The sequence below is a fragment of the Triturus cristatus genome, chromosome 11, assembly GCF_964204655.1.
Source record: "Triturus cristatus chromosome 11, aTriCri1.1, whole genome shotgun sequence".
In the NCBI taxonomy this organism is placed as follows: domain Eukaryota; kingdom Metazoa; phylum Chordata; class Amphibia; order Caudata; family Salamandridae; genus Triturus; species Triturus cristatus.
The window spans coordinates 986,187,201-986,214,244 of NC_140594.1; the positions used below are offsets into that span (position 1 = coordinate 986,187,201).

Below are 27,044 nucleotides of genomic sequence, written 5' to 3' on the forward strand. Positions count from 1 at the left end.
ATATTGAGTGGATTGTGGTCTAATGGCTGGTATGTCATTTCATCACTCAATTGTCTATTGATTTCGTCCATATAGTCAGATCTGTTCATTAGTACAACATTACCTCCCTTGTCAGCCTCACGGATGACAAGGGAGGCATCATTTTTGAGACTGAGCAATGCCTGTCTTTCCTCCCTAGTAATGTTTGTAGGATAGTGTTTTCTTTTTTTTTTTTTTTTTTTTTTTTTTTTTTTGAATCTGTTTATTTGGTTTACAATTCAGCCATAAAACCACAGGTACAAAATATAAATAATATTTAGAACATTTGAATAGTTAATGACATTTATCTACAATCAACGTGTTAACAGCTCATCACTTAATTTGATGTCATTATAAATCATGATGTCCACTTCTCGATTTCAAAGAGGCAATTCAGAAGTGCCTGACTGCATAAAGCATTACTGGGGTTGGCAACATATACAAACAAGCATTGGCAATGCAAATAAGTCTGGTTTATAAATGAAAGTGCCTCGTCAGTCATTTATTGTTTTAGGAAGTCAATAGGTTCTACATACAATGTGTCTCATTTTTCAGGCACGCATCCAGTCATCCTCCCACTGACTTATTCTTAAATTTACCCACATACACAACCATAATAAAACACATACAGATTCCACAAAATATGCAACATAAATTAAAAGAAAAAAAGTAGAACAAAATATAGCATGCTGCCACCTAAACATGGGGGCTTATGCTTGCAATACCAAATACAATTAAATATAGTAGTGTTTGGCTGTCATGCAATGGTATAATGCATAGTGTATCATTGTTTTAAAGTTCCAGCAATGACGCCATATTTAGATCCAAAGTGTTGGCCATCTTGGGATAGCAAATTAATGAGACTGTATGGAAAATATCATTCCATGATGATCCCATTGTTTAGAGGCAGTGGCCATGGGGGATGTGGCACACAAGAGGAAATAAGCTGCAAAGAAGTGGCTCATTACTGCTGCCTGCTCCTAAAAAAGCAAAAGGAAAAAGGAAAGAAATGAATTGGGGCATACAAAAGAAGAAATTGGTAATTAAGGGACTGGCCCACTATCCCTGGCACTAAAGCACACTCATTTTCAGGCAGTTGTGAACATGCGATCAGACAAATGTTATCATTACCAGGGCAAGAGAGCCAGCGACTGAAGTTGTGTGACCCATTGAAAATAACTTTATGCTCTTGTGGATACAAGCAGAGTGTAAATAACACTCATAGAGCCTATGTATGTATGTATGTATGTATGTATGTATGTATGTGTGTGTGTGTATGTGTATGCGTGCGTGTGTGTGTATATATTTATATATATATGAAAAAACGACTGGCAGCCATCAGTAGGTAGTTATAGTTAGAACCTAGTTTCCGTAGGAAGAGTATTTTTTCATCTGCCAATAATTTTGGCGTAGTTTGACAAATCTTCATGAAATTTTCAAAACTAGTTTGCCATTCACTTCAGCTGCTGTCTTGAATTTCGGAGTGATCCATCCAGCGGGGGCAGAGAAAAAGGGGGGTCCCAAAATGCTTTTTTACCACGTTAATTTCCATAGGAAATTTTAGACATGGCTGCAGCCCAAACTGCTGAACGGAATGATACCAAATTTGGCAGAAAGGTAGCTGTTAGTCCAGAAAGCGCCCTTTTTGTTAATTGTTGTAAAACCATTCAGTAGTTGTGGAGTTATTTAAAGGTTTTTCTGATATATAACTGGGGACGGAGAGGTTCTGCAACTCTTCCCGAGATCTCCTGCTGAGATCTGATTGGCTGCCAACACTTCAAACCAAGGAGTGCTGGCAGCCATCTTGTGACTCAGTTGAACAAGTCACTGAAAAAAGGTAAAAAAAAGAAAAGAAAAGGGGCAAGGTAGAAATACCCTGACCCTCTAGACCAGTTGGGGGAATCCCACTGGGACCCCGCTGGGCCCCAAAAAACATTCATTATCGCTTCATTCATTATCGGCCCTCGGGTGGGCCAGGTCCTGGGGGCATTAGACAAATATGGGTGGGGGACACAGGGACCACCATCTCCCCTGGTCCTCTTTAAAAAAAATGAGAGGGAGGCCCTTATGGCCTCTCCAGCTGAACAAGGAACCACCTCCTCTCGGGGGCTTATGATTTTATAAATAGTGGGGCCTCTTGGACCCCCAGCCCCAGGGACCACCACCTCCCCAGGACTTTACTTGAAAAAAATACGGGGCACACTGACCACCGCAGCCCCCGGGACCGCACCTCCACAGGTATTTTTTCTTTAATTGGAAATGATGAGTGAGACGGCGGCTGCCGATTGAACACAGAAGAAACCCCCCTCCTCCGTCAATCCAACCCCCAATTGTTACCCCTTTTTTACCCATTGTTTTGCTTGATGTTGTTTCATCAATGAGCTGTTTCCCTAGATTTGATATACATCTTGCTAAGTCCGGTTTCCAAGAGTTAATAAATTATTGTTGGTGAGTTGTTTAGTGGAGGTAGATACCAAACAGTTAATACTGGTATTTTATTAATTATTTTTCAAGGTGGAGCACAGTTTTTTGGGAGTAATGCATTTCACTTTAACATTCATTCAAAGAGAGGGACAATTGTTACCTTTGAACTAATGACCTATTGATGAATTTAAATGGTTAGAGCAATGTAAACCCACTTGGAATTTGATTGTCATTTTTTGATTGATTGTTTTCTAGCCAGTATGTGGTCACTTGACATCAATTAAATAATTGGCAATATTTATTGAGCAGAACAAAATGAATTACATAATGAATGATTTAGCCGCTAGGATATGAATATGTATTGGAGCTTTTTTGAGACTAGCTTTTTTTTTAATTGATTTTTTATATTCAATTTCAATCATTCAATTTAAGAAAGCGCTTTACAAATATGCATTAATCATGCTTTATTTATAAATGACATCAGGCATGTATAATAGATTACATAACAATCATAATTTGAATGAAGAAAAATTAATTACTCCAGTCTTTTCACTATGTTTTCTGAGGAAGCAGTTTGTTACTGTTTTTTAAAGGAAATGGGCACAATTCAATGTAGCTTTGACAAAAATCGTAAGGTCGAAATGCATCAGCCAGTGGAATAAGTCATTCGGTGAAGAAATTCCTAGAGTGCGGCTCTTTCTTGGTTTGATTACCATCGAGATTATGTGCATATTTGGAACACTGGTCCTGCTCTGGAACAGCAGGGAAAGCTGTTTATATATATACATATATACACACATACATTTACATAACTGCGCATATATATAAAAATGAAAACAGGAAGCAGGGAACTTTGTGTAGTTTCCAAGTTTTAGGCAGCGAGCAGCTCCTTCATATGAAGCACCCTACAACACCACTGACGACACTCTTAATCTGCTCATCTCCAATGTCTATTTTTCTAGCATAGTTAAGCATAGGATTAGCACAGTGCCACCTACGCAGAGCTAGAAAGTAGCAAAACCTTTTGTCAATTTGATAGCAAAATCTTGTCTTGATACAAGACTAAGGGTTTCAATATTGACAAAGAGTTGTTTATGCAATTCGGAAGATGAATATCTATCTCTCCATAATATTTTGGCTTACCAACCCCCTTTGAAAATAACTTTATCACTGGTCTCATCAGGTGCAACAATAATTTTTGGTACCCACCCAAAGCCCTTTTTTGCCATGGATTACCTCATTGCCAACCCCAACAATTCCCCTCATTCCTCTATAGCTCCTCTCTCATAAGCATTTCAATTATTTTATAATACTACTCATACCAGTGTATGGTGTCAGAGCACATTACATCACATACATATTGTACTAAAAAAATTAATACAGAGATAAATGAATTATATGTGTAAATCAGCTATAGGACATGTTACATTAGACAGTGAGGAATACAAGGTGTAGGAGTAACATGTCATCCATACTAGTAGGCAGTGTATTTTAGGAGTATTTGGTCTGGAGAAGCACAAACTCCAGACTTACAACATAGCACAGTGGTTGACCGTGACTTTACAAATCAGAATGTGTTTCTACCCAAACTAACCCTTTTAGAAACATTAGTTTCTGCAGAAATATCAAGTTGGAAATATTGCCAGGCAGAGATATCATCAGCAAAAATTTAATTGAAAAGAATATCGCTTTTAAGGTAAGTCATATCGAAGTTAGACATATAGAAAGTGTTAAATTGATTAAAAAAAATCTATGTTGTTAATATCAATGCAAAAAATATTGTGGTTATTACTATTGATTTGTAATTGTTTTTTTTATTTTACTATGTATTTTAATTGTATGTTATAAATTGCTTGTATAATAATTGCTTTTAATATAGTTTGTGGATTCTTAGGGGCCTATTAGGATGGCGGGCGCCTGCCATCCTTGTGGTATTGGTTTGGAAATTTAGCTTGCAAACTGAACATTATCTGCGCCATCTTGTCTCTCCCCAGCGCGACACACAGGAAAGCGCACGGCAGCCATTTTAGGCACCCTGGTCTCTCCCTGCTCATTGCCGATCGCCAGCGTGTCCCCCTGGCGCTGCAAGCATCCCCCGCGCGCCGGCCACCCCCGCTCTCTCATACACGGGCCATAAACCCTCTCCTTCTGTGCGACCCTGCCATGGAACCGCATCCCACGCCTGACCGACATCCCATACATGGTCATGCATCTCTTTGATAACCCCCTTCCTCTGCGCCCCATTGTCCGAACCGATCCCAGGCCATCACCTAGCCCTGCAGATGCAGTTTATTGCCCCTTCTGTAAGGGAAACACCCCACATCAAAGGGATTACAGTAGATCAAGGCCCCCCACCCCCTGAGACCCGACCGGTCACACACACCCCCGGGAATTGGCGGAATATCCTGCTGTGTGATAGCCATCTCCTACTGCGGGTGGGGTGAGAACTTCTACTGTAGCTATGCGTGGGATCGGATCTGAGCCAGGGATTCTGAGGATGTTCTTTCATGCATCAAAGTGATCTCAAGAATGTGCCATGTATGATAACCCTGCAATAAAGTCATAAACGTGTGTATAAGAGGCCAGGTCTCAGAGATGCAGTTAGAGCACCTTGTGACGATACCTTGCTGTCTGATCTGATGTGTTCTGCTCCGACGGAATAAAAACTTTGTTTCCTGCCTTCCAGTCTCCGGCGCCTGCCTCTTTCATTGGTAAATTATCGAATGGTATTAGAGGCGATTACCGCCGGGCAATACTTGAAAGGTTATCGACTGAAACTGCCGCTACCATTTAACAATTGGCGCCCAACGTGGGGCCCATCAGCGACACGTGGATCCAGTGGGAGAGGTCCCGACCACAGAGTGAACGACTGCAACGATCGGGAGAGCTCCTGCCCGATAGACCCTCGTCTGGCAGCCGATCATCCGAACTTCACTGATTCCGAGCAGACCTCTCTCGAGCGATCTACGGTCCTGACTGGGAACCATCAGGAGTGCCGCGGCAATAACAGAGAGTAGAGGACGATCGGGCGCTGGAGGCGGAAGACGAGAAACTGTCCACGCGGTCCGGGTAAGTTCGTGAAACACGACAAATTGCGAAACGATTGATTTATTGATGGAAAAATACTAGTATTGCTTATTGATTGTTCTCTTTGAGATATTCGCTGTCTACAAACGGGGAGGAGTAGAAATACTCTCTCTCTCTCCCTTTGCAGATAGTGAAGGGTAGGTAACGCAGACTTTTGTCCCCGTTGTAACCCGTCGTGCCTATCTTTATCTCCCCACTGATTGATTGTCCGAACATTGATTGTTTTGAAGGATAGTGCTCTTTGAGATATTCTCTGTTTGCAAATAACGTAGAATAGAAATATTCTGTCTAGTCTTTGCAAATAGTAAAGGGTAGGTAACGCAGACTTTTGTCCCCATTGTAACCCGTCGTGCCTATCTTTATCTCCCCATTGATTGATTGATTGTCCGAACACTAGTTGTTCGATATTGGTTCTTTGGAGGTATTCTCTGCTTACAAATAACGAGGAATAGTGATATTCTGTCTAGTCTTTGCAAGCAGTGAAAAGATAGGTAGTGCTGACTTTTGTCCCCGTTGTAACCCGTCATGCCAATCTTCTCCCCACTGATTGGTAGTTGGTTCTGCCCGGACCGCTTATTAGAGGTGAACCATCCGGCTCCACTGGAGGGCACCCCTAATAAGGACATGTTCACTAAATATGGACTAGTCGCCGTAGCTTATAGCAAGCTATGGCATAAATATACCAAGAAGGACCCCGAGAGTCAGTGGCCACTGATGGGATCCTTCGACGACCATAAGATAGAAATGCTAGAAATAGCTCTGCGTAGCAATAAGACGACGCCTACTATGCTTGACAGTATCGGCATGTGGCGCAAAGAAGCAACACAACGGAAAAAGAGGGAAGAAGTAAAAGCAGAAAAGGAATTACGAAAGGCAGCTCACCTTGCCGCTAGAAAGTTAGAAGAAGAAATAAAGGAGAGAAGGGAAACTAAACTAAGACAGGAGCCCGAAATATCAGGCCAGTACCCTGTTAGGACCCCCTCTATGCTCTACCCTGAGTTGTCCTCTAAGCAACGAACGAATAACGAATTACTATGAGGTCCCCCGATCATTTACATGCCCCCTCCATACGCACCCTCCCAATCGGTAGTGCAACACCCACAACCCCCAAACACGAGCGAAACCAGTACAGGGGCCTCGGTCCTCACGGCCTCCGCGCCGGCCGAGCCTCTTGTACTGAACACAACGTCGGCAATAACGTTGGATGACCCTGAGATGAGAAAGAGAGATTCCACCAGAATGAATCGACTAACAAAGGATGAATGAGCAGGAATCGACAAGATAGTAGGGACACTGGTGGAGCGAAAGGAAAGTGAGGAGTATATAACAGACGTGTATAACTCGTATGCCGACAACCGCAGACGACACTTTGTCGTACGACTTTGTTATCACGCCCTGAATACATATGAGGATAGGTACCACGATAAAGGTCCCGAAGGCTTAGCGGCCCTATATAGGAAGGTAGACATTGGGGAAGAAGGAGAGGGCGATGTGACGAACCTCTTCACTCGTACACTCGAGGTCTATCGACACCTTAAAGAGCACAGACAGACAACCAAAGCAGAAACTCCCATAGCGACTGAGCCCCAGGCAGGAAGGACTGATACCATGATGCCCATCAAAGAGGCCGCCCCCTACTGGGTCCCCCCACGAGGTCAGGGAACACATGACGACATCAACCACCAAGATGCGAAGGGAAGGGTTGTATATAATTGGGTCTACCAGCCATGGGACCGACAAGATATTTTGACCTTTAGAAAAACTCTACCCGACTTAAGAAAGAACCCGACTGCCTTCTACACCGAACTAGGTACAGCCTTAGGTTCAACAATAATGACTTTAGCAGATATCGACTTGTTCTTCGGGTTATGTCTGCCGGCTGATGTGTGGAAGCAAATCCGGAAAGTTGACCACGCTGAGCCGTTCGGATATACCTGGGTACAACTCGATACCATAGAAAATGAGCGAGAACCGGGACAGAAACCCCCGAAAGCCATATTGGAGCTCCCAGACAAGATTGTACAGAAGTTGAAGACTCTAACCCCAGAAAGAAAGGTAGACTGGTCGATAGTGACGGCTTGTCGCCAGAAACCCCAGGAGGATGTGTCTGAATACTTCTCTCGATTCGAGACTGTGTTTTCCAATTATAGTGGCCAGGACATGACCACCGCAACCGGACATCACCTCTTTGTCCAGAATTATGTGAAGGGTCTGTCACAAGAAGTCTCCCAGAAGCTACAGACCAGCGAGAGTAGTTGGGCAGCCTCCAAACCCGCAGCAATCCTCCAGATTACCCAATACTACGAAAACCAAAAGAATGAGAACGATAGGGCGTCAGAGAGGATGAAAAAGGAACTGAAGGAGAGGGTAATGATAGCACAGTTGCAAGGGGTGACCATAGGAAGGGAACCCCCAAAAGGGAATTACCAACCAACCGCCCCTAGAAAGCTACCCCCTAGAGACCATACACCTGCACCCTACAACAGACGGAGAGACTTAGATGGGAACCAATGTGCGTTCTGTAGAGGGTTCGGACACTGGAAATCCCAGTGCCCGGTCCTTCTGGAATTGAACAAAAATAGGGACCCCAGAGACACAGCATATGACCCCAGAAATAGAGGACAGGGACGAGGGTACACGAACGACGCCATCAACGACAGGCCAGGCAGACCAAACACCTTTGATCGCCCCCGACAAAACCAGTGTCAGCAGTCCGACTATGAAAGCACCCATGACTTCGCATAGGACCGCCAGGGGCAAGGGAGGGATCCAGTCGAACTCCGTGTTGACCAGCAAGGTCCTTACGTCACTGCTAAGGACTTGGGCACAAAGTCTCCATTCCTGGTAGATACTGGGGCGACACGTAGTGCGTTATCTAAACGACTGATTCCTAGGGCACCCTTGTCTGGCTCACACGTAACCTCAATAGGCTTCGATGGAACGCCCTCCACTAACCCCTTATCAGCACCAATCTCCTTTGACTTAGAAGATAACGCCACTGACACGACCTTTCTGCTCTCCTCCAACACCCCCGATGCTATTATGGGACTTGATTTGCTAAAACATTTCCGAGCTACCATCAGATGCTCCCCAGACGGAGTTCGAGTCATCCTGCACGATAACCCAGATCTGTTCAGACCTTGTCACACACGACGTATGCTCTCTATAACTGATGCTGACCTGTCCCTACTCAACACGTTACCCTCACATCTATGGGCTAAAACCGACTCAGATGTAGGGCGCATGGTGTTCGACCCAGTACACATAACCGTCCGACCAGACGCAGTGCTACCAAAGCTTCCACAGTATCGAATATCGCCCGAAGGTGAGAAGGCTTTGGTGGAAATCATCCAGTCCCTAGTCAATGCAGGAGTAGTAGAAGAAGTAGTCAGTAATGTTTGCAACAGCCCTATCCTACCCATTGTAAAGAAGCAAGGCGAGGGAGATGAGAAAGCATACCGCTTCATTGTCGACTTACGAGAAGTCAACAAAGTAGTCATACCTCAGTACCCCGGGGTCTCAGACATCACCACCATCCTCACCCTAATTCCGTCCACTGCCACCACCTTTACTGTTATTGATTTTAAGAACGCCTTCTTCTCCATCCCCATCCACCCCGACAGCCGCTACCTGTTCGGCTTCACTTTGAAAGCTCGGTCGTACAGATTCTTTAGGGCACCCCAAGGCTACACTGAGAGTCCCAGCATTTATAGCCAAGCCCTCAAGAGACAACTAGATGCAGTCCAATTGCCCGATGGAGTGGTGTTAATACAGTACGTCGATGTAATCCTTTTGGCGGCCGACACCACCCCACTTGCTGTCACGGCCACCCTTCACCTCCTCCACTGCCTCGCGGAGAACGGTCACAAGGTCTCCAGGAAGAAGTTACAGTTCTGCCAACCCCAAGTGACATACCTAGGCCACCTCCTATCCAAGGATGGGAGGAAACTTACCCCTGACCGAATTCAGACCATCCTAGAAACCCCTGTTCCCAAAACTCAGAAGCAAGTGCGGTCTCTAGTAGGCCTCACCTCCTTTTGTCGACAATGGTTGCCAAACTTCAGTCTTATTGTAAAACCTCTGCTTTCCCTGCTGGCTAAAGATGTCCCCTTCCCCCTTCCCTGGACACCCGAATGCCAATCCTCCTTCAAAGAATTACGAGACGCCCTCTGCTCGGCCCCAGTCCTAGGAACCCCAGACTACACTAAACCTTTCTCCCTCTACACCCACGAAAGGGAGGGATGTGCGTTGTCTGTCCTAACCCAGTCCATAGGCCCTGAACAACGCCCTTGTGCCTACTTCTCTGCCACTCTTGACCCTGTAGCCAGAGCTTTGCCCGCCTGCCTTCGAGCAGTAGCCGCCGCTGCTGTCTCTATTCGGCAAAGTGAGGGGATCGTGCTCTCGAACCCCCTCACTGTATTGGTACCCCATGCGGTTGACACCCTCCTGAACCAGACCAAGACTCAACACCTGACTAGCGCACGACTGACTGGTTACGAACTGACTCTGCTTGCACCCCACATCACATTGAAACGATGCACCACTCTGAATCCAGCTACTCTACTACCTCTCCCTGACACTGACCCCAATGCGTCCCCTATACATGACTGCGTGACCCTCACCGACGAACAGACCAAGAGTAGGGTTGACCTCCGAGATACTGCCTTCCCGGACCCTGACGGAGAACTGTGGGTGGATGGCTCATGCATCAAGCTCCCCGATGGCACCACCTCAGCTGCCTATGCAGTCACCACAGCCCGAACAGTTGTTGAGACAGCCCGCATCACACAGCGATCCGCACAGGCGGCGGAACTAATTGCTCTCACACGAGCATGCATCCTGGCAGCAGGGACAACCGCAAACATTTACACAGACAGTCAGTACGCCTTCGGGGTAGTTCACCACTTTGGGCTCTTATGGAAAGAGAGGGGATTCTTGACTTCCCATGGCACACCCATCCTGCATGGAGATCTAGTCTCTGCCCTGACCGAAGCAGTCCTCCTCCCCACACGGCTGGCTGTGATCAAATGCCAGGCACACAAGAAGGTGACAGACATTATAGGACAGGGAAATGCACTAGCTGACATTACTGCCCGAACCACAGCCGAGAATAGGTCCACGACCCGTATGTACGTGACCAGGTCACAAACTGAGAAATGGAAGGATGCTAGGGAAACGATTAGGGATATCCAACTAGCCAGCACACCACACGAATTAACTGAATGGGCCCGGGTGGGATTGAAGGACGATGACGGTTGCTGGCGAACTAAAGACTCGAACAAATGGTTGCTACCTGACTCATACTTGATCCCCATGCTGACCATGGCACACTCCCCCGCACACATAGGGTCTGCCCCCATGATCGAACTCATCTCCAAAGTCTGGCACAACGACAAAATCCCAGACTCAGCCAAACGTCTGGTCCAACAATGCCTGGTATGCCTCCAACACAACCCTGGGAAAGGAACTGCTGTACCCCGGGGAGGGTTTGGGGTTCCCAATCACCCCTTTGAAGTCCTACAAATGGACTACATCCAGTTAGAAAGGTGCCAAGGTTTGAAGTACGTACTTGTCGTTGTGTGTGCCTTCAGCAAGTGGATGGAAGCCTACCCAACCCACGACAACACCGCTATGACTACCGCAAAAGTACTACTGAAAGAATTCTTCCCCCGATACGGCCTTTGTCGAATTTTGTGGAGCGACAACGGCCCCCACTTTGTAGCCGAGGTTATCCAACTCATCTTAAAGGGGCTGGGTGTAAAACAGAAGTTCCATGCGGTCTTCCATCCCCAATCTGCAGGCTTGGTTGAGCGACATAATGCCACATTGAAGCTTAAGATAGCAAAAATAGTTGCCACCACAGGACTGAAATGGCCAGACGCTCTCCCGCTAGCATTACTATCAATGCGTTCCACCCCCACCAAACACCACTTAACCCCCTACGAGGTCGTCTTCGGGCGGCCCATGAACCTTTGGACTGCACCGAAGCCAACATCCATCCACGACGTCCCGGACGTCCTCATGTCTGACTATTTGTATAACCTAACTAAAACGTTGTCTGTTATCCATCAGCAGGTGCTGCAAGCCATTCCCGATGTTTCCAGAGGCCCCGGACACTACATCCAACCCGGTGACTTTGTCTTAGTGCGTAACTTCCAGCGCACCAAGAGTCTGGAGCCCCGGTGGACGGGCCCCATGCAAGTCCTGATTACCACCCGAACAGCTCTTCGAGTGGAGGGGAAGCGCAATTGGCTGCATGCACACCACTGCAAGAAGGTATCATCGACCCTGACGGCCACGGACAACATCACCGCCCAAGAAGAACTTCTGGACAAAGACCGACCATCCCTGAGCCGCGGCCCGGATACAGAGACACTTGAATTAATGAAATATCCCGATCCCACTGTGCCATCCAAGGAAGGGTATAACCTACGACGAAAGGAGGGAACTTCGGCTAAGCAGACCACAAACTAAGTGGAAATCTCAGAGTGGTAGCCTAGTCACCTCAAAGGCCACCAGGAGAGAAACTAAACAAAGTCTGTGGTTCTGCCCGCTACCGAGTCCCTTGAAGGTGATGGAAGCGCCCGACATGAAGATGATGGAAGCAACCGGACGTCCGAAGATCCACTACAAAAACCCAAAGACTGACAGAATGCACAGCTCAAAGACTATTGCACTTTTCATTACCCTTCTCTTTTGCCTTCTCCTTATGGTCACCTTCTGGATCATGGAGGAGAGCACACCTGCTCATAAGACATTGCTGACCACCGTTCAACCTATCACCATGAAAGAACACCATTTGATCTCACTTTCACCCCAACTCCGAGAAAGGCGTAAGGAGTTCTGGAATAACTCTTTTGTGCAGTTGCTCCACCAACACAATCTTGCCGCCAACGCCACTAATTGCTGGATCTGTGGATTGCTACCACATGCCACTGGACACTCTATCCCTTTCATCCCTTCACCTTTTTCTGTCCATGGTTCCTTCCTCGCCTGGCTAATCCTCCTGCAGGAAAGCTACAAGGACAATGCCACTTCCGGCAAAACTATGTCACACTTCTACCATGGGTTCTGGCTGAACAAAACTGGAAAAACTTCTGCCCCCGTCTGCCCTCTGAGATCAAACACTTCCTTTCACATGGACATCCCTGCCAAAGAACGAGTTGAAATGCAAGTGTTCAACAACCCAGCCAGACCCACCTTCTCTTACCTCCGGAAACGAACGTCCGCCACCCTAACAGTGGCCCTATCCGTCATCAACATCACTGGATTTGTGTGCCTCGAAGGCCTGGGGGCGCAGCTGGTGGGCCACAGCTCCTGCCTCATCACCCGAACATTGGACTCAGTTGATCCACCCTCCTTTGTTGCCTCCCCGAATATGTACTTCGTCTGTGGTACTAAGGCCTACACCTGGCTTCCGAAAGGTTGGGGAGGCACCTGCTACATCGCTTTTGTCCTTCCTCCGACATATGTGGCTCCAGCAAACCATCACCGACAGAAACGTGCCAAAGACCTTGTACAAGCCGACTCCACCGGAGCACAGTTCCTGGATGCAGTAAAGGGACTTGTTCCACTCTGGGGTCGAATGGCAAACAGCCGTGCCATCCGCCACTTAACTCAGGCAGTCGAGACGGCGATGAACATTACGGCAGGCATCCTCGCCAACAACACCGCCGAGCTTCAGGCCGTCCGCCTGGTGGCTCTTCAGAACCGCCTCGTTCTAGATGTGGTTCTGGCTGATCGTGGAGGAGCATGCCGCATCATTGGGTCCAGCTGTTGTACCTACGTACCGGATAACTCACCCTCAGTCTACAAAGCAATTGAACACCTCCACAGACTTTCCGCAGAGGTTCATCAGGAGCAAGAAGGATGGTCACTTGGGAGTTGGTTTTGGGACACTATTAAAAGTTGGGGATGGAGGCTGTTTTCATTTATCCTAATACCGATTGTGATACTATGTGGATGTTGCTTGGGGATTCAATGTCTGCCACCTTTATGTTCGCTTTTTATGAACTGCATCTGCCCTAAGACTTTGAACTTTGAAGCAGAACGAATGAAAGCTCTGTATGAGGTGGAAGTTCGTAGTATTATGGGGATAGATCCGAACTAAACAAGCTGGCGAGATATGTTAAAAGGGAGGACTGTGGAAATTTAGCTTGCAAACTGAACATTATCTGCGCCATCTTGTCTCTCCCCAGCGCGACACACAGGAAAGCGCACGGCAGCCATTTTAGGCACCCTGGTCTCTCCCTGCTCATTGCCGATCGCCAGCGCGTCCCCCTGGCGCTGCAAGCATCCCCCGCGCGCCGGCCACCCCCGCTCTCTCATACACGGGCCATAAACCCTCTCCTTCTGCGCGACCCTGCCATGGAACCGCATCCCACGCCTGACCGACATCCCATACATGGTCATGCATCTCTTTGATAACCCCCTTCCTCTGTGCCCCATTGTCCGAACTGATCCCAGGCCATCACCTAGCCCTGCGGATGCAGTTTATTGCCCCTACTGTAAGGGAAACACCCCACATCAAAGGGATTACAATAGATCAAGGCCCCCCACCCCCTGAGACCCGACCGGTCACACACACCCCCGGGAATTGGCGGAATATCCTGCTGTGTGATAGCCATCTCCTACTGCGGGTGGGGTGAGAACTTCTACTGTAGCTATGCGTGGGATCGGATCTGAGCCAGGGATTCTGAGGATGTTCTTTCATGCATCAAAGTGATCTCAAGAATGTGCCATGTTATGTTATGTTATGTTATGTTATGTTATGTTATGTTAAGTTGATTTATTATGTGCACAGCTACTCCAGCCAAGGAGCGTCCCGGCGCAAAGACAAGGAGGAACACAACACAGCAAAACAAAGACGCCCAAGATAGACAGCTAAAACAAAAAAGTCTTAATCGCTCTACGGAAAGAAAGCAGATCGTCTAACTGTCGGATTTCAACTGGGAGGGTGTTCCAAATTAGAGCAGCTTTCACGCTGAAGGAACGACCCCCCATCCGACAGAGTCTAAATCTGGGGACCACAACAAGGGCCTGGCCCTGAGATCGGAGGCTACGAGTGGGGACATAGAAGGAGATAAGATTGGACAAGATTTCAGGGCCAATACCTCTTAGTATCTTAAAAGCCAAGCAGAGGACCTTGAAAAGAATACGCTTCCTTACAGGGAGCCAATGCAAGGAACGAAGGACATTCGCCACCGGGCAAAATCTGGGCAGGCCAACAATGGCTCTAGCCGCAGCATTTTGAACCCGCTGTAGGCGAGTTAACTCAGCCTGATTCGCCCCAACCAGAAGAGAGCTAGCGTAGTCCAGGCGAGAGATGATAGTAGCCTGGACTACAAGCTGTCTGGTAGGGGCATCAAAGTATTTGAGGACTGGTCTAAGACCTCTTAATAGGCCAAAACAACAGGCTGCCGTTTTTTTAGTATGTCCTGTGAAAGTAAGGCCGGCGTCCAACCAGACCTCCAGATTTTTCACCTCCGACACAGGGGTCGGAGTGGGGCCCAGCTCAGAAGGCCACCACTGATCACCCCAAAGCTCCACTCCCTTCCCAACAACCATCACCTCTGTTTTTGTGGCATTAAGCTGGAGACAGTTTTCTGTCAACCAGCAAGCCACCGCCTTCAGTCCGGACTGAAACCTAGGGGCGTCTAGCTGGACATCTCCGCTAAGAGTAACCGCCAGCTGAGTGTCATCGGCATATGAGACCAAAGTAAGGCCCCACTGCCTCGCGACATCAGCCAGCGGTCTCACGTAAAGGTTGAACAACGTGGGACTTAGCGAAGACCCTTGCGGAACCCCCATGGCCAGAGGCTGAAAACTGGACGAGAAGGGAGGAATGGCCACACAGAAGGAACGATTGTCCAGGAAGGAGCGGAACCACTGCAACGCCAGACCCCGGACACCAATCTCCTCTAGCCGATGCAGGAGGATGCCATGAGATACAGTGTCGAAGGCGGCGCTGAGATCTAACAATATCAGCGCCGCCGTCTGACCCGCATCCAACCTAGCACGCAGATATTCCACCATTGCGAGGAGAGCGGTCTCCGTGCTGTGACCAGCACGAAAACCGTTCTGTGTGGGATCAAGGGCATTGGTCCGGGCTAGATGTTCCGACAGGGCCAGATTGACATGGGCCTCTGTCAACTTTGCCGGCCACGGTAGCAGCGAGATGGGGCGAAAACTATGATATGATATGATATGATAACCCTGCAATAAAGTCCTAAACGTGTGTATAAGAGGCCAGGTCTCAGAGATGCAGTTAGAGCACCTCGTGACGATACCTTGCTGTCTGATCTGATGTGTTCTGCTCCGACGGAATAAAACTTTGTTTCCTGCCTTCCAGTCTCCGGCGCCTGCCTCTTTCATTGGTAAATTATCGAATGGTATGAGAGGCGATTACCGCCGGGCAATACTTGAAAGGTTATCGACTGAAACTGCCGCTACCATTTAACATTGGGACCGGCCGCCAGACATGCGGTGGTCCCACACCCCGAATTAGGATGCGACCACCACCCTGGCAGTCGCATTCTGCATTTTAACATTACACCGGGTGCCACTTACAGCAGCACCTGCCGCGATTTCAAAATCGCATGCCTGGCATTTCCCTGCACCACGTGGCAGGCACCACACGGTGCCTGCCACTTGGTGCAGGGAACTGCAGGGGGGTACCTTGGGTACCCCCCAAGTGCACCCCCCATGCCCCGGGCCCACAACGGGCCCCCTAAGTCAAACACCGCCAGCCTTTCACCACACACATCCTAATATGGCTGGCGGTGCATGCTAGGCACCGCCACCATATTAGTGGCCCACATCAGCCCGACCGGCAATCGGAACAATAGCCGACCGGTGGAAAAGAGACGGACAGACTTTGCATCCACCACGATACCCCCTCGACGGTGGCGATTGTTACGCCATCGTAATGGGCCCCTTAGTACTTTAAAAATTTAATTTCATTGTTTATTGTCATTTGTAGTACCATAGCGGGTGTGGGGTTTATAGAGGTAGAGGGTGGGAAGTAAATTAATTGTAATTATTAATAAGTAATTTTTAATTAATATTAATAATTTAATTGATATTTATTTATGTTAACTGTATATATATATTTTTTTCATTTAAGGTTTAGGTGTGTGTTGTAGGTTTTGTAGAAGTAGAAAGTGGTAGGTCCATTAATTATAATTTTTTTTTTCGGTAATAGTAATTAGTTAATTGATAATTATTAGTATTAATTAATTGTATAATTATTTTATTTTTTATGTAAGTTTTAGGTGCAGGATGTGGGTTTTGTAGGGTGGGTAGTAAATTAATTATAATTAATTTATAAAAGACCTCAGACCATGGCTAGGTTAAATTTTGCGCAGAATCAATATTAAATAACGTGAAAAATAAATCAACAGATTGCTCAAGGGAACAAATGGGAGACAGCCACTTTGAATCCCAAAAATCTCTGTTACACGGGTAACCGGAGAAAAGTACATAGACAATGGATTATTCCTGAGCAAGTGGAAGCAACAGTGATCAGTTTGAAGTATAACAATTCATAAAAGAAAAAGTCCAATCCGTAAATATGTAGATTATCTTCTTTATTATCTCCGTTTGTCGTAGATGTTAAATAATAGATCGTAATAGCAAGTTGTTCAAAGATGTTTGCAGCCAACACGTGTTTTGTCAGAGGGCGGAAAACCCAAAAGACTTCCTCAGGGCTACAAAGTGATGAGTACTGATCAATCAAATATGTTTAAATTGATCATAAATATGACTCATTAACAATAACATCTTAAAACGGATAAGAAAAATAAAGTGCCATGACATTTAGCATAGAGCAACCCAGAAAAGGAACAATTGTAAAGGATGGAAGATAAATTAGAAATCAGAATTTAACACCTCATGTGTAACACTGTGAATACAAGAGTGCATATAAGGAGAAACCACCATACAGAGGAGGAATAAACAGATAATGAGAATAAGCTAAAAAGTCAATATAGTAGTATGATCAGAAACAATGTGGATTAAGAGAATAAAGGGTGAAAGAAAATAATAATAAATGAAAAGAGTGATTCAAAGCCAAGTTACACACAAAAAAGAGAATGCTCATACCGGGATAAGCCACTAATGTTCGCACCTCAGCGTTCAGATTAAGTATAGCTATTAGAGCAGACACAAAGGTTCATCAGATAGTAACTTAGGATTCCCATGTATCAACATAATGGAATCTCCATATATATATATACACACTCACACAAGGGGAGTACCGGCATCAGGACCCGTCTATAAATAGGCAATAAATAACACTCACCCTCAAAAGTAAGTATTCTGCTTAATGGCATGTAGGGCAGAAAGAAAGAATCACACGTAGAAGTAAAATTCGATCATGGTTCCTCAGGATGATGTTGAGTAATCTGCAAAATCAATGCGTGCTAGTATTGGTAAGAGTATTCTGAAGTATACTTTATTCAGTTTAAAAGAATTTTATTAGGTAATGAAAAAATGAGAGTGCAATACAAAGTATCCGCTGGGAAGGGGGAGAGGAAGAAGGGGAAGGAGGGGAAAGGGTAGGAATGCAAAATACAATATGTAAGAGAGAATGTACAACCACATATTAATCATGGGCAATTGAAAGAAAACGAAATAAAAATTGCATTAATGATAACCTAGACAGCTAAGTACAAAAGAAGTGAAAAACAAGCAATATGATAGGAAATTATGGACAAAGGAAAGGCATCATGGGGGTTTAGGAACTTCTTGTTGGTCAGGTGATGGGCGAGAAAAACGAGCAACACAATTATCTAAATAAAACGTAATGGGGAGCCAGAGCTCCGCACGCTTAGCTGCTACTTGAATAGGAAAAACAAAGGCATTGTCAAGTCTATGATTATAACAAACATTGTACCACCACGCTTTGAAGGAAATATTAGACGTATGTTTCCAATTAACAGAAATCTGTTGAAAGGCAATGGCCAATAATAAATCAATAATGCGAACACACATATCTACATTATCCCAACTAGGAGATAAACTGCCCAAAAAAAGATGAGTGAGAGAAAAAGGGATATAGGTATGGAAGATAACATTAACTTGAGCCCACACCTGTAGCCAGAAAGCATGCACATGTTTACAAAGAAAGAGCATGTGAAGCAAGGTAGCATTGGGGGAGCCACATGACCATCAATTGTCTGAGGTATTGGGAAATCGCTTGTGAAGCGTAGCAGGAGTGTGAAGTAGTCTGTTATAAATAAAAAATAAGGATTGTGTCAAGGAAGCCGCTCTAGAAGTTTTGCATAATTTTATCCAAATTTTATCCCATAGGGATATCGGCCAAGCTATGTCAAGATCAGTTTCCCACTGAGATTAAACCTTGGATTTAGGTCTGAGCAGGTCATGAGTGTGGAGGTATTTATAAAGAAGAGACGCTGTAGGAGTGGTACGCAGGAGAGAGTGAAGACGAGAGATAGGGGTGTGCGAAGCAGGGGAAGGAGAAGAGACCAAGAGTCGCTCGTGAACCGCCAGAACCGCAGCTTTGAGTAGAAGATATTTGGGGAGAAAAGATAGAGGTAAGTCGAAGGAAGAACGGAGATCATGAAAAGAGAGGAAAGTGGAACCAGAAAAGAGCTGCGAGATCCAAATCAATCCTCGAGTCCTCCAAGACTTCCAATAAAAGGGCTTAAGGCCAATTAAGAGATGCTTATTATGCCAGATAGGGGAAGAAAGGAAATCAGCGACGGTTAGAGGGGGACCAGGGGCAGCAGATAATAAAAGCTTGAGGGTATGTTTATGGATAAGAGTAGGAAGCAGAGAGGGTTTACGAGAAAAAGCCAGATACTCTGCAAAAGAAAACGGAGAAAGGAGAGCGCGCTCAACCTTAATCCATAAAGGGCAAGGGGAAGTGGGATCTTGAAGCCAAAGGGAGGCTTGACGTAATAAAAAGGCCCTCTGGTACGCAGGGAAATCAGGAAAATTGACACCACCCTCAGAGGCAGGATGTATGAGTCTGGCGAGAGACATTCTAGGTTTTTTGGAGTTCCACAAAAATGAAGATAGCGTCGAGTTGATTTTTGTAAAGAATTTCGTGGAGATAGGTACAGGAATGTTGGAAAGTGTATAAAGAACAATAGGGGAAATCATCATTTTAATGGTGTCGAGACGACCCCACCAGGAGAGGTATAAAGGATGCCACCTTATAGTGAGATCAGCAATCTTTTGCGCACATTTGGACATACATAAAGAAACAGTATCTGGAATGGAGGGGGTGATATATAAACCCAGATACTTAATATGGGAAGGACACCAAGTAAACTGGGAGTCATGAAAGTCTTGTTTGAAAGTAAACTTGGTCAGGGGAAGGATCTCGCATTTGTCATGGTTAAGTTTGTATCCGGAGATAGAGGAGTAATTACAGACTTCATTTAGAAAGGCAGGAACAGATTCTGCAGGATTGGAGAGAAAAAGTAAAATATCATCTGCGTAAGCAGCAAGTTTGATGTGAGAATCTGCAATCTGGAAGCCGTGAATGGCGGGATTCTGACGTAACTTGGATAGAAAAGGTTCTAGAGCTAGGTTGAAGAGAAAGGGAGACAAAGGGCAACCCTGGCGAACACCACGACCTAAATCGAAATAAGAGGAGTGTTGACCGTTTGCAAAGACTGCAGCTCTAGGGTGTGAATATAACAGGGAAACTAAAGAGATAAATCTAGGGCCGAAACCGAACCAAGTAAGGGTATGAAAGAGATAGCGCCATTCAACCCGATCGAACGCCTTTTCAGCGTCGAGGGCGATTGCTGCAAGCGAGTATTGACAACGGGAGGATTTCAACAGGATGTTAAATAAAAGTCTAGTATTATCCGTGATATACCGACCCTTGACAAATCCGGATTGTTCTTCACCGAGAAGGTCGGGGAGAAGATGATCCAGTCGGATCGCCAATGCTTTAGCAAAGAGTTTGTAGTCAATATTGACTAAAGATATGGGCCTGTAATTTTTGCAGTGTTTGACATCTTTCCCAGGTTTAGGTATCAGACAGATATTGGCATCGGAAAACGTCCCCGAGGAGGCACCGTGAGCAGTAAAAGTGTGAAGAAGGGAGTGCAGTCGAGGAATCAATAATTTAGAAAAATGAATGTAAAATTCGACGGTGAAACCGTCAGGGCCAGGAGCTTTGTTAGGTTTAAGGTGTTGTAATGCAGTGAGTAATTCCTTTTGTGTGACGTCAGATTCTAAAGAGGAAAGATCAGGGGGGAAATTAGATGGTGTGTGAATGGTAGAAAAGTAACGTGCAAGGGAGCTGGGAGACGATTTAGTTTCAGATGTATACAGAGTTTCATAAAAACGTGAAAATTCAGCAAGAATATCAACATCCGTATGCTTTAAGGCACCTTCAGAGTCATACACAGATTCAATATTCAACTTATTATGCTTAATTTTTAAATAATTAGCTAAAAGCTTTCCTGCTTTATTCCTACCCCCATAAAACTTAGCAGTAGATTTCAGCAAGTACAGGGAGGCGTCCTCCGTAGACTTCTCATTAAATTTCATTTTTGCAGCAACAAGAGCAGTTAAGCTATCAGCAGAGTGAGAGGTGAAATATGCATGTTCCAATTTCTTAATGTCAGAAAGGAGATTTTTGGTGAACCTTCGTGCAGTCTTGCGTTTGTCCGCAACGTAACTAATAATAAAGTCACGTGCAGCTGCTTTAAAAGCGTCCCAAATAATCTGATCAGGGAGAGTGGCATCATCATTAATCTGAAAAAATTCATCAAAAAAAGAGGTGAAAGTAATCGTAAATTTGGGGTCGGCAAGGAGGGAGTTGTTAAACCGCCATCTTCTGGGGCCAGTAGGTTTAGGGAATACATCAACACTTGTGAGAACGGGAGCGTGATCAGAAAGTAAGATGGGGCCTATCTCAGAATGTAGAAGTGATTGGGCAAGATTGTGGGAGACAAAGATATAATCGAGTCGTGATTGGGAATGATGACAGGGAGAGTAAAAAGTGTTCTCCCGTAATTTTGGATTGCACAGGCGCCAAGAGTCTATTAACTTATGCTGCGAAATGGCATGACTGAATAACTTATGAGGTTTGTTGGGAATGTATGGATCCTTGGACAACCTGTCAACAAAGGGGTCTAGTGGTTGATTAAAATCCCCCGCCAGAACAAAATTGTGATCCATAAATTTGGTTATGAGTGGAGAAAAGACAGCCCAAAAGGAAGGTTCGCCCGTGGCTGGGCCGTAAACATTGAGAAAAGAAATTGGAACACCTCTTAGCAATAACTTGGCATAAGCCCACCGACCAGAAGCATCTGATTCATGGGTAAGAACCTGAAAGGGGAGAGACTTGCGACACAAAATTGCTACTCCATTTCGTTTGCCATCACCCTGTGAGTAAAAAAGTTCACCCACCCACCCAACAGATTCGACATCAGTTAAATGCGTTTCCTGGAGAAATGCAATATCAACATTCAATTTAACTAAGTGTGACAAAATACGTTGACGCTTAATCGGAGAGTTGATGCCCTTCACATTCCATGACAATAAATTCAATGACATAACAATAACTTAGCCAAAAAAATATGGAAAACAAGATTAAAGAATGAAAGATTCCTGAAAGGGAATGAAGATAAAAAAAGTGGGAGATCAATGAAGAAATGCTAAAGTAAAGGAAAAGGAATAGGTAAGTGAAAACAAGAGCAGTAGTAGGGAAATGAGAATGAAGGGCATTAGTATCCAAAGTGAAATAGAGAGTTAAAAGAGAAGAAGAGGTTGAGAAACAAATGCATCAAGAAAAACAAGAAATGTAACTCTTACAGAGACAAAAAATTCCGACGAGAGGTGAGAAGACAAAATATAGACAAGTAAACAGAGAAGAGAACAAGGAGAAAGGAGAAGGGGGGAATCGAAGGAAGGAGCAGCGGATGGACAGGGGAGACAAATAATGAAATAGAGAAGGAACATACCTACAGAGGAAGGGTGCAAGATAGGGTGGAGGAGGGAAGGAGCCAGTTGGGTGAGGCGACACATCCAGGAGCAACGAGGCAAGGACCGGGAGACATCATCAGAACACGGAAACAAAATTACCTGTAGAACAAAAGGAGAAGAAGGGAATAAGGCAAATTAGGAAAATGCAATAAGACCATACGAAACATCGAAAGCAACGGACAAACCATTAAGCATACACAGTGAGGACTAACATAGTGAACATCCGGAAAATGAGAAAGCTCAAATCACAGCAAGAAAATCTAAAAGACAAAAGATCAGTAGTCAACCAGGAGCAGAGGAGGATGGACCGGAGGCATCCATAGCAGATGGTCTGTGCGCATTGATGAAGCTTTGCAAGCGCACTGGATCCTCGTAAGTGGTGGTATGATTGTCATAAGTCACTTTGAAGAGACATGGGTGATAGAGGCCATATCGCGCTCCCATCGCCCGTAGATCATTCCGGAATCCCAGGAAAACCTTGCGGCGATTTGCAGTAGCCTTAGCATAATCCTGGGCGAAAAACAAGGACGAACCAGACCAAGTGAGATGTGGAAGGGACTTGGCCGCTGTCAAAACCATCAGGAGATCTGTATATTCCAGGAAGTAAAGGATGACCCCTCTAGGTTTCTGTGAGGAGGAAGCAGAAGAGGGTGGCCGACCCAGTCTATGGGCACGTTGGATGTTGAGAGGTTTGTCTTGTGGCAAATGCAGGATCTTGGGGAGGAACGACTTGAAGAAAGCAATTGGGTCAGACCCCTCCGTCCCTTCAACTAGGCCGTAAATACGAAGGTTATTGCGCCTACTTCTGTTTTCCAACTGCTCCACATGTTGCTGTAGGTCCGAAACTTGAGATTTCAGGTTTGAGACAACAGAGGATGTCTCTTGGAATAGCTGAACAGAATTCTCGATTGAAGTAACTCTTGTTTCCATTTGTGACCAGTTATCTGTAAGGACCTGAAGCTTGAGGTTAGTCTCTTCCATAAAAGGACGCAGGGATCTTATTTCTTCTAGCAATAATTCCATGGATACTGGCCCCGGATGCTTTGGGGGTGAGAGAGAATTTGACTTGAGCCGTTTCATATTAGATTTAGAAGAGTCCTGCGTAGATCTGGAAGGATCCATTGGTGTGTCCGAAGCAGATGAGGTAAGGGAGTCCTCCAATTGCGAGAAGGCAGAAAAAACCTTGGAATTCTTCACAATGCGAAGTTTGGTCGAACGGGGCAAATGCGACATTGACTTGAGTCTGCCCATGCAGCAATCCGTAAATTCAGTAGCCCAGCCAAGTGCAAAAGATCAATATGTGGAGAACACCAGACGTGGCACAGCAGGCGTATAAGGGTGACTAAGCACAATATGAGGGAGCACAACCAACTCCAGACAACTCGGATGTTGTTATCACCAGGGCGCTATAGAGAGGAGTATATTCTGGTCAATGCTGTCTCAAAATGCTAGCATACAAGGACCAAACAGCTATTGGAGTTGGCCATGAACGACAGGAAACACTATATGGTTACTTGTACATAGGTTCCATGCGCAGCACCACATAACCTCTTTCTCAACAGCAAACCCGGTCAAACTTCTGTGAAGCCTCCTGAAGGGTTCTAGAACAGCCAGGTAAAACCTTATATGAGTATGTCTTAGCTGCAGAGTGCGATGAGGTTACTACCTTGAGTTGTTGAAAAGACACCAGAGTGTAGCTCCCCGCGCGCTCCTAGTGTCTAAAATAAAGACTGGGAGGAGAGAATGTGTGGTGAAAACAAGCGCGGGTCATGGTCGATGCAAAAATAGCCACCAATATAAGATGCACCGCTGTGTTGTAAATATAACGCGTATATGAAGGACAAGGGTACCCCTTATGCGAACCTGGGGTGATACAATGTAGAGGGAAACAATGGTTCTGGATGGCCTAAGAAGGTACAGGACAAAGAGAAACCCTTAAGAGGGTGGATGATTTTGTATAGGTTCAAAGACTCATACGGGAGAATGATTCTTAATATAGAGAAACAGGGGACAGGAGAGGTCAATATCTGACACTTATTTATTATACATAGGATAAATTCAAGTGCTCACATATTTAGTGACAACAAGCGTGACGTGCAGGTGAGGGTGAACTTTTAAAAGAGAGCATCGCATTGGCAACAATAGAGAACCATTTTTCTTGGTTAAATCAGTACAAAAAGGTTCAAGTTGCGTAAGGTCGACGACGTTTCGAACTCAATTATTTGAGTTCATCTTCAGGACAAATGTGAGCATATGAACTTTAGCATATGGGAAGGTAAGTAATGGAGGTGTCGACAGTTAAGGAAGTTGCAATGGTGGAATCGCCACAGCAGTGAATGCCTCGATAAAGAACAATGGCTCGAATATAAAACTTAGTCCAACCTGCTCAATATATGAAGGCGGGGTTCCGGTGCCGGGAATTTAATTGCGCGTACCTGCACGCGACCAGGACCCGCTCCACCAACCCCCCGCGAGACCCCCATTGAATGATCCGTGTGCCGTTTGAAATGAATTAAATTCCCGGCACCGGAACCCCGCCTTCATATATTGAGCAGGTTGGACTAAGTTTTATATTCGAGCCATTGTTCTTTATCGAGGCATCAAATAATTGAGTTCGAAACGTCGTCGACCTTACGCAACTTGAACCTTTTTGTACTGATTTAACCAAGAAAAATGGTTCTCTATTGTTGCCAATGCGATGCTCTCTTTTAAAAGTTCACCCTCACCTGCACGTCACGCTTGTTGTCACTAAATATGTGAGCACTTGAATTTATCCTATGTATAATAAATAAGTGTCATATATTAACCTCTCCTGTCCCCTGTTTCTCTATATTAAGTATCATTCTCCCGTATGACCCTTGTAAATATAACGCGGTCACAGCAGGTGGGGTCATATATGTTGCAACTGTAGTTCAAATCGAGAGTCCGCAAGGAAACGACTCATTCGAAATATAGTAAATAGCGCATGCTGGATATCAAACGTGTAAGCGCCAGTGTCTAGTGCCACATCTTCGGTAATGTTGAAAAAATGAAAGTCTTGCACCAGCATTTAAAGTTAACAGCGCGGCATCTGCAATATAACGCGCGTCATTCAGGGAGTCTAAAATGGCGGCCGTCACCGTAGAAGAAAAGCCTGTCAGAACTTACAGGCAGCATTTGTAGCGTCGCGGAAGGAAATGGAGGACTCCATCGGTATCAGTGAGAATCAGGATAGATTCCGACGCATCTTCAGCTGTGTTCTTCCGTGCTTGAAAAGCGGGAACCGGCTTGCCTCTCGGTGCTGCCCCGGAGCCTCACTCGAACGCCGCCATCATCCGCGGGTGCCAAGCCACGCCCCCTGAAGTATACTTTATTAAACGAGCTTGTCACGATCTCACAAGTATATACCATAATATATGTCGAAATATCCAAATATAGAGATATCTCTAAAAAACTAAACACAGTGGCACTATCTATTTAGACAAGATATATCTGATAAAAGACAAAAAATTAGATTACCTCTGAAATAATTCCGGGGTTGGGTCCAAATCAATGTAAGTGGACAGCGTAAATATAAAAAATCTGTGAACAAAGAGTAAATATAAAATGTTCTGAAAGATCAAAGCTCAGAGAGGAGCCATATATTACACTCCTATGCAAAATCTCATATACGGGTAATGTAAACAGCAATACATCATTCACGGAGCAAAAGAAGGGCTCATAATTAGTAATTCAAGAAACCTTGATCTAAGGGAAAAATATTAAATAATGTCGATCTAATTAAACTATTACTTAAAAGAATAACCTATCGGCATATGGAGTATTCCAAACGATACCGGTATTCATACAGGTAAATATACGAGCACTCACGTAAGGCTACTTTCAAAAATCCAAAGAGAGGTTAACTCAGCATTTAAACAGAAGACAAATAGGAACAAGCCAACAGAAATATATTACTTAAAATTCAAATGCCTACAATGTATGGACACCATGGAAAATATCGCCAAGTCTCAAAGGTTCCAAAACACAAGTTATCTAAGTGAGAGGATTACGGACGGCCAGCTAAAATCCAAGTAACATACCTGTAGCACTGAGAGTACTCCGATAGGTATCTGACGACGAGTGCACGTAAACGAGCGGGCGCCATAGTGATCCTAGATATATGTGAGGCCCAGCCCCCAACAATAACGTCACTCGTAAGGATTAGAGAAAGGACTATCAGGTGAAAGCATGTAATATCTAAGTCGCCATCTTAGAACAGTGTAAGGTGTATTGCCCAATGTAAACTTGAATTACCTCATATCTGTATTCGTCAGTACATTGAGTAACTCTAAACGGTTAGACATCAAAGTATAACACAAGTATAAAGTAAGCAAGATAAAAACAATCATGATTAAAAAACGGTCAAGTAATCATGAAGCCTGTATCGCTAGACAAAGCACAGACTAAAATGTCGAAGGCAGATCAGATCCAAACCGCAAACGTCACAGTAACAAACATATGGAAGACCAGGTAGAGAAGAGAATTCTTAGTTGTGTTAATGAAAAACGTCTGTGTTTAGA

The 27,044-nt window shown here is 45.2% G+C and overlaps 1 long non-coding RNA gene across 2 annotated transcripts; it reads right to left on the minus strand.

The window, feature by feature from the left end:
* Positions 1-338: 338 nt before the first annotated feature.
* LOC146785784 (uncharacterized) lies at positions 339-26,640 on the minus strand. 2 transcript variants are annotated; one of them, XR_014970487.1, is made up of 5 exons: positions 26,565-26,640; positions 26,002-26,064; positions 22,482-22,602; positions 17,831-17,933; positions 339-998 (listed from the first exon to the last, which is right to left on the minus strand). It is a non-coding gene; the product is annotated as an uncharacterized LOC146785784 (long non-coding RNA). The 2 variants fall into 2 exon arrangements; XR_014970486.1 differs by lacking the exon at positions 26,002-26,064 and having other exon boundaries at positions 26,565-26,631.
* Positions 26,641-27,044: the final 404 nt, after the last annotated feature.